Below are 9,087 nucleotides of genomic sequence, written 5' to 3'. Positions count from 1 at the left end.
ATTAGCCGGGCGTTGGTGGTGGACGCCTGTAGTCCCAGCTACTCGGGAGGCTGAGGCAGGAGAACGGCGTGAACCCACGAGGCGGAGCTTGCAGTGAGCCGCGATCACACCACTGCACTCTAGCCTGGGCGACAGAGCGAAACTGTCTCAAAAAAAAAAAAAAACCCAGATGCACACTTGTGTTCATCGCAGCTGTATTCACAATAGCAGGGACTTGGAATCCACTTAAATGCCCATCAATGGTGGACTGGATAAAGAACATGCAGTACATATATACCATGGAATACTATGCAGCCATAAAAAGAATGGAGTCCTGTCCTTTGCAGCAACGTGCATGGAGGTGGAGGCCATTATTCTAAGTGAGTAACACAAGAACAGAAAACCAAATACTGCATGTTCTCACTTATAAGTGGGAGCTAAATGATGAGAACACATGGACGCAAAGAAGGGAACAACAGACACTAGGGATTACTTAAGGATGGAGGGTGGGAGGAGGGAGAGGATCGAGAAACTACCCATCGGGTACCATGCTCTTACCTGGGTGACAAAATTATCTGTGTACCTAATTCCCATGTAACAAGCCCACACATTTAACCCCTGAATCTAAAATAACATTTGAAAAGAAAATACATAAAAATAAAAACACAAAGGTCCTTAATGTCTGGTAGTATCAAAGACACCTCAACAGACTTTTGACAGAATCGGCTTCTGTTTTCTGAGACTTCCATTTGCTCTTAGGCGGTTGCCTCTTGCTCTGAGACCTGAGACCCCGCAGTTCCTAACTGTCCCCTGGACTGGGAGCTGAGCAGTGATGGGGAATGAGCGGGGAGACGCGCTGTGGCTTTGCTGGGGATCCCGCCTCTGGCTGGTCATGGGGGCCTGTTTCTGGAAGGTGGCCATTGCTATATAGCGTGACTGTCGTGTTATCCTTTTGAATTCTCCTTCCCCGGTAAGTCCCCTGGCTACTTGAGGTGCTCCTTCTTTCTGGACATGCTCCCCACTTCTGGTGGGTGTGCTCCTCCCCACTGCCCTGTTTTGGCGGCATCCTCTCCCTTCTGGCTGGTGTGCTCCGCTTTCCGGCGGGTGTGCCCCGCCTTACCCCACTTTCCGCTGGGCCTCCTCCCTCCCTTCCAGTGGGCGTGCTCCCCCACTTCTGCTGGGCCTCCTCCTTCCCCTCTGGTGGCCATGCTCCCCTTACTTCTGGCAGGCCTTCTCCCCCTCTTTCCAGCAGCCGTGCTCTCCCCATTTCCAGCGGGCCTCCTCCCCCGCTTTCCGAAGGACAAGCTCCCCCCTCTTCCGGTGGGCATCCTCCCCCACTTCCGGTGGGCCTCCTCCCCCTTCTTCCGGCGGATTTCCTCCATCCCCTTACACTGAAAGTGCTCCCTGCTTCCGGTGCGCCTCAGTCGCATGCAGGACGGCACCACGTGAGGTTGCTGGGCTGGTGTCCTCCTGCTGTGCCGGCCCTCCACTGCCAGAAGCCTTTGCCGTTAGCACGGAGCGCGGCGCCGTGCCTCGGCCTTTCGGCTCTGCCTCCTCTGCCCGTCACGGCGGGTCACGACATCGGCCGGGACCCAGCAGAAGGGACAAGACACGCAAAGAGGATGGCGCAACCACCTCGGCACCGAAGGCCAGTGCGACCTCCCGGGAGCAGGCGGGCCAGCGTGGGCCTCCCCGCTGGAGACAGCTAAGCCGAGACCTGGGACCGCAGAGGAGCAGCAAGGAGGAGGCAGGCGGGGCCCGGGGTCCTCCTCGTCTGCCCTGCTGGGTGGACAGTCCGCTTGCCTGTCTGCGTGAGGAAACTGAGGCACAGATGCGCTATGCCAGCGGCGGGTGTAGCAAGGGCTCCCTCCGTGCCACGTGTTGCCATCCACCACACAGGAACGACCGTTTCCATGTCATAGATGGGAAACCAGGACGTGTAGGTATCAGGTAACTCGCCCGTCACCACGAGATACCCAATCTGGTAACTCTGACACTGAAGCCCTGTGTTATCACCAGGCTCTGTGACCGCTTCCAGGCCGCAGAGCTGTTAGACGCGTGGGCTGAGTTCCCCGTCCCCGCCGCCTGCTGAAGCTGCCAGAATGCCCAGGCCAGATGGCCCCTCCTGTGGGCCCTAGAGCTGCTTTAAGCCGGCTGGGTTGAAAGGAGCCCCAGGGATGCCGCTGCCAGCCACAAGTGCAGCCTGACTACTGGAGGACCCTATCCCAGTCTCTTGGGACTCCAGCATTGGGTCTGCTGGCGGCCATGGGGCATTTTTGCCTTTTGTCTCACAGCAGCATTGGCTCAGGCTGGGTCTGCAGCCCGGGCTGCCCTCGCCTCCACGTCTGTAGGTAGTGCTAGGGCTGGTTGATGAGCTTGAAAATTCTCCTTAGCCAGGGGAGCCTTGGTTCTCTTGGGGACCCACTGCCTCTTCCTGCCCCCGTTTCTCATCCTCCCTGGCCAGACTGAGGCTCGCTGTGTAGAGGGGGATGCCCAGCAGCTTGACTCTCCAGTGACAGGGCAGGAGGCTGGGAGGCCTGATCCTCCAGCAGAAGGGACGGACCCAGCCAACAGGCAAGAGAGTGTGGAATAGTAGATTCTGGGCCCGGCGCGGCAGCAGCTCACACCTGTAATCCTGGCACTTTGGGAGGCTGAGGCGGGCGAATCATCTGAGGTCAGGAGTTCGAGACTAGCCTGTGCAACATGGCGAAAACCCTTGTCTACTAAAACTACAAAAATTAGCCAGGTGTGGTGATGGGCGCCTGTAATCCCAGCTACTCAGGAGGTTGAGTCCGGAGAATTGTTTGAACGTGGGAGGTGGAGGTTGCAGTGAGCCGAGATCATATCACTGCACTCCAGTCCCGGAAACAGAGACTGTCTTTTTTTTAACTTTAAAAAAAAAAAAAAAAAAAAGGATTCCTGAGAGTTCGAGGGGACACTGTGGTCTAGTGTGGCTCAGGTCCAGCGTGCGCTTCTTAGCCAAGAAAATTGGCTCCAGTTTAGACCTGGTTGTGCTAGGGTGGCAGAAAAGGAAGTTCTTGATGCTAAGAGCTAAAATGCACAACTCAGCCGGGGCGCGGTGGCTCACGCCTGTAATCCCAGTACTCTGGGAGGCCAAGGTGGGCGGATCATGAGGTCAGGAGATCGAGACCATCCTGGCTAACACGGTGAAACCCTGTTTCTACTAAAAATACGAAAAATTAGCCAGGCGAGGTGGCGGGCGCCTGTAGTCCCCGCTACTCGGAAGGCGGAGGCAGGAGAATGGCGGGAACCCGGGAGGCGGAGCTTGCAGTGAGCGGAGATCGAGCCACTGCACTCCAGCCTGGGCGACAGAGTGAGACTGTCTCAAAATAAGTAAATAAAATGCACAGCTCTTGTGCTGGAATCTGCTAACTGATGCCCTACTGTGCATTTTCTTTTCTTTTTTTTTATTTTTTTTGAGACGGAGTCTTGCTCTGCCATCCAGGTTGGAGTGCAGTGGTGCCAGATCGGCTGACTCCAAGCTCCGCCTCCCAGGTTCACGCCATTCTCCTGCCTCAGCCTCCCGAGTAGCTGGGACCACAGGAGCCCGCCACCACGCCTGGCTAATTTTGTTTTGCATTTTTAATAGAGGTGGGGTTTCACTGTGTTAGCCAGGATGGTCTCGATCTCCTGACCTCGTGATCCACCGGCCTTGGCCTCCCAAAATGCTGGGATTACAGGCGTGAGCCACCGCGCCCGGTTCTACTGTGCATTTTCACCCTTTCACTTAGTACTAGAGTTGCTAGGTTCCTAGCCTCACCTTTGGCTGGCGGTGACCAGGGGACAGAAATCCTGGCTCATGGAGTGGGAATGAAAACAAGACGTGTACGAATTCTGGGTCGTGTGTTTGAAAGGAAGTGGTGTGCCTTCACCTGTTTCCAGGCTGCTTTCCTTTTGGCTTGACTGTGAATATGATGGCAGGAACTGGAACAGCTATTTTGGGTCCCAACATGGAAGTTCGTGTTGAGGATGGCAGAGAAAATAAGGTCACACCTCACTTAATGAGGAAGATATGTTCTGAGAAATGAGTCACCAGGCGACCTTGCTGTGAGGACATCATAGAGTGTATTTACACACCTAGACCGGGGAGGCTGCTACACACCCAGGCTATATGGCGGAGTATTGCTCCTGGGCTCGAAACCTGGGCAGTGTGACTGCACTGAGTACCGGAGGCAGTTGTAACACAGTGTTTGTGTATCTAGACATAGAAAAGGTACAGTAAAAATACGGTATTCTCATGTTAGGGGACCTCCGTTGTATATGCAGTCTGTCGCCAGTGTGCCATCGGTATGCAGCCCATGACTGTAATTTGAGGGGCTCTGAGTCCCTGATGGCTGTGGAGCTGCCATACTGGCTCTGTCCACCATTGGATCTTCGGCATGGCGGCCGTACCGATTCTGTCTAAGCCGGCATTGTTCGGGTCTGTTTATTACAGAGGTAAGTTGATGCTACTACTGCAGCTCAGAGCTCAGCGGGGCTCCCTATGCCCTCCCTTTGGGTGCAGTGGTTTGGTAATTCCTCATGCATGTGGAACACCATGCTACAGGGCTCAGCATGCGCTGGGCCTCACCCGCCTGGAGTCACAGGGACTACATCTTGGGGTTAGTTTGTAGGAAAACAAAAGAAAGCTATTCCGGGCAGCCTCCTTCCTTGTAGGCCTGTGGCCACTTGAAGGTGGGCGGACTGGCCAATGCTTCTAGAAAGTGGAGCTGGCCCTGGTTACTTCATTCAAACTGAGGGCAGGGGGAAAAGATTCTGTTCACCAGTCACAGAGTGGCTCTAGACTAGTTTCCCTGTTTGTAAAAACAAATGTCACTGTCCTTCCATAATGCTCTGTCACCCCAGGAACCTGGAGAAACTTTTAAATTCAAGTCTGTGGTGGATTGCACTTCTCAGAGATGGCGACCATCTTTGATTTGATGTCTTGTAGTTTGACTTAAGTGGAAAATCACCCAGTTGGTGTCACTTCTGTGTCCCCAGGGACAGCCCGACACAGTCCTGGAGCCAGCCTGCCTACACTTAGGCCCTGGTGCTGCCCCACACCCACCAGGGAGCTTGGCACCTTTCATGACTTCTCACCTCAGTGATGAGCTTGGCCTTCTGGTGTCCGGCTGGGCCTGGGCTGTGCTGTAGGGGGCGGATGGGTGGTCCCCTGGGGCCTGACCTGTCCAGACAGACGAAAGCATCTCTCACGACCTTCAAGGGCAAGAATAAGGGCCCCTTCTGCTTCCCACAGAACTCCTGCTCTTACCTTCCATTTCTTCATCTTCGCATCTTTGAGCGAGGGACTCGCTCCCTTAAAATAAATGTCTGTCTCATTGTCCTTTCATGAGTGGCCGCTACCTGTCTCCTGGGGAAAGCTTTGCTTGATGGATTCCTTCTCCACCTGCCCTGCCCTCTCCCCTCAGGCGACCTGAAGGAGCTTCGAGGGAGGATTTTGTTGTTGAGAGGACTTTATAAATGGACAGGCCCAGCTCTCCCAGTTTAGCTCCGATCATCAAGTCCATGCCTAATACTCTATGGCTTTTTCTTTTCTGCTTGGGATGGCATTGATTTTTTTTTTTTTTTTTAAGACGGAGTTTCACTGTCGCCCAGGTTGGAGTGCAGTGGTGCAGTCTTGGTTCACTGCAACCTCCACCTCCTGGATTCAAGTGATTCTCCTGCTTCAGCCTCCTGAGTAGCTGGGATTACAGGCATGCACCACCACACCTGGCTCATTTTTGTATTTTTAGTACAGATGGGGTTTCGCCATGTTGGCCAGGCTGGTCTCGATCTCCTGACCTCAGGTGATCTACCCGCCTCAGCTTCCCAGAATGCTGGGATTACAGGCATGAGCCACCGTGCCCGGCCAGCATTGATCTTTCAAGGTGGAAATGACCTAATTGGGAATGGCCTCCACTACAGAAGCACCAGGTCCTGGTGGGAGGTGTACCTGCGGAGGGCTGGCTGGGAACCTGGGCTGCTCTATGCCAGGCTCCTGCCATCTCCACCTTCAGCCCATTTATTAAATAGGTGGCCAAAGGCCTGCTGCATTACCCACTCTGTCTCAACAATCTCTCCTGTAAAATGGGAATAACAAAACCCTTCCTTGCCCGAAGGTTCTCCTGAGTTCCCGGCCATCTCTGAGACCTAGAATTTGATGGAAGACTGATAGATGGATTTAGAAACAACCTCGCAACTTTTACAGAGAAGTTACAAGTACAGTGAACATTCCCTCACCCCCCAATCATTTGGGAAATAATTGCCGAAATGGTGCCTCAGCACCTCCAACTGTTTTGGTGTGTTTTTTCCTACAAAGAAGGGCATTCTGTAGAACCACAATACCAGTATAAAAACCAACAGAAATGGTAGGCGCCTGGAGAGAACACCATGAGGACATAACAGTACTTCCTGCTGTTCCTACCAGAGACAAAACCTGTGCTGTCGTGCTTGGAGGCAGGTTTTTTCTTTGATAGGAAGTTAGTGTTGCTCCATCACCAGCAGCCACTCCTCACAGCCTAGTCAAGGTTCCCCAGTCTTCTCCATGATGTCTTGTGTCACAACAGAATCCACTGTAGAAACACGTTGCCTATAGTTTCATGCAGATGTATCTCCTTAGACTCCTTGAGTCTGGGAGAGGGCCCCAGTCTGTTATTAACTTCACGATCTTTTTTTTAAATTATTATTTTTATTTTGTTTCTTGAGGTGGAGCCTCACTCTGTTGCCCAGGCTGGAGTGCAGTGGTGCAATCTCAGCTCACTGCAGCTGTCGCCTCCTGGGTTCAAGCAATTCACCTGCCTCAGCCTCCCAAGTAGCTGGGATTATAGGTGCACACCACCACGCCCAGCTAATACTCAATTTTTTTTTTTTTTTTTTTTTTTTTAAGTAGAGACGGGGTTTTACCATGTTGGTCAGGCTGGTCTTGAACTCCTGATCCCAGGTGAGATGCCCGCCTTGGCCACCCAAAGTGCAGATTACAGTCATGAGCCACGGCACCCAGCCGACTTGCATGATCTTATTTTAAAGCTTTGCAGATTTGGGTATTTATGGGATGCCCCTCAAGTGGGGTTTTCTGAGGTCTTCTCATGCTTGGAGGCAGGTTTCGTCTGTGGTAGGAATAGCAGCAAGTGCTGTTGTTGTCATGGTGCTCTCTCCACGGGCACACTATTTTCTTTTTTTTTTTTTTGAGACAGAGTCTGGCTCTGTCACCCAGGCTGGAGTGCAGTGGCGCGATCTCTGCTCACTGCAAGCTCCGCCTTCCGGGTTCACGCCATTCTCCTGCCTCAGCCTCCCGAGTAGCTGGGACTACAGGCGCCGCCGCCACACCCGGCTAATTTTTTTGTATTTTTAGTAGAGATGGGGTTTCACTGTGTTAGCCAGGATGGTCTCAATCTCCTGACCTCGTGATCCGCCCGCCTCGGCCTCCCAAAGTGCTGGGATTATAGGCATGAGCCACCACGCCCGGCCAGGCACACCATTTTCATCTGCCCCTTCTCTGGTGTCACTTGAGTCACTTGATGAAGGTAGAATTGGCCAGGCTTCTCCAGGTGAAGTGATTTTTCTTTTGTAATTAAATGTTTCAAGAAGAGTTGCTCTGGAACTATATAAATACCTCATTACTCATGAAATAATTATAGTTAATAATGTAACTAATGGATATAATTAATACAGGTGTGGCCTTACGTGGTTTCCCATTTTCAGTGGGTTGTAATGGGTTACAATCTATTTGTTATTATATTATTTATTTTATGCTCACATTAGGCCGGATTTGGTTAGTGAGAGTCCCTTCAAGCTGACTTCTGTGTTATTTTGACCTGTCTCCATCATTCTTTGAGCACTTCCTTACCTCTGGCCCAAAAACGTATGTCCCAGGCTCATCTTGTCATTTCCCTGCCCAAGCTCTGGAGTCAGCCATCTCTCGGGAGCTGTGATTCTTTTTATTTTAATTTTATATTTATTCAGAGACACGGTCTTGTTCTGTTGCCCAGGCTGGAGTGCAGTGGTGCAATCCTGGGCTCAAGCAATCCTCCTACTTCAGCCTCCGAAGTAGCTGGGACTGTAGGTGTACACCACTATGCCCGGCTAATTTCTTCATCTTTTATAGAGATGGAGTCCCACTGTATTGCCCTGCTGGTCTCAAACTCCTAGGTTCAAGTGATCCTCCTGTCTCGGCCTCCCAAAGTGCTGGGATGACAGGTGTGAGCCACCACGCTCGGCCTCCCTGATTCTTTGTTAGTGGGGAATGGAAATTCAGAAGTTAGTGTTTGGGTGCTGTTTGTGCTCGTGGATATTGGGTATCCCAGCCCTCAGCCCTGAGTGGACTGAGCTGGGGATACACACACGTGTACGTGCTTTACATCCATGCTTGCTTCTGTATCTATCAGTGTCCCACCTGTAGCTGGGACTGCAGGTGTGCACCACCACGCCCAGCTAATTTTTCATTTTTTTGTTTGTTTGTTTTTTTGTGAAGACAGGGCTTCTCCATGTTGGCCAGGCTGGTCTCAAACTTCTGAGTTCAAGCGATCCCTCCGTCTCAGCCTTCCAGAGTGCTGGGATGACAGGCATGAGCGGCTGCTGCACCCGGTGAGCTCATTTGTTCTTCTGGACGTGTTGGGTCCCTCCCTTCATCTGTGACTGGCCTCATCCCATGCTGCCTCCTCCCTGGGGCACTGCCTTCCCCTCACTGCCCCCAGCTCTGAGACTCAGCATCAGGCCCCCTGCTGCCCAGTAGCTCTCCTCACCCCACCTGGACTCTGCCACACCACCCCGGGCCTCTGGACCCAGGACGCAGACTTCCCTCACTTGGGCCCCGATGCCTTCCTCTGCAGAGGCCATCCTGCCCCACAGACCCCAGCCTTGCCCAGCTGTCTTGTTAGGGAAGCAAGAGGGATGTGGCCAGTGAGGGGCCTTCGATGGCAGAGAACATTCTAGTCGGTGGTGCTGGTGGTGTTTGAATCTTTGAAACCCAAGATAGGGCCTGCAGTGGACTGGTCCCTCCACACCAAGGCATCTCCCTGGGGCTGTCTGTGACCCTGTCTATGCCTCTTAAAAAGGAAAAGCCATTGGCGGTGCCAGGAAAGAAATGGGCCCTTTTCTCCTGCAGGGCTT

Source organism: Chlorocebus sabaeus, chromosome 9, assembly GCF_047675955.1.
Source record: "Chlorocebus sabaeus isolate Y175 chromosome 9, mChlSab1.0.hap1, whole genome shotgun sequence".
NCBI lineage: Eukaryota > Metazoa > Chordata > Mammalia > Primates > Cercopithecidae > Chlorocebus > Chlorocebus sabaeus.
This window is presented reverse-complemented; position numbering follows the sequence as displayed.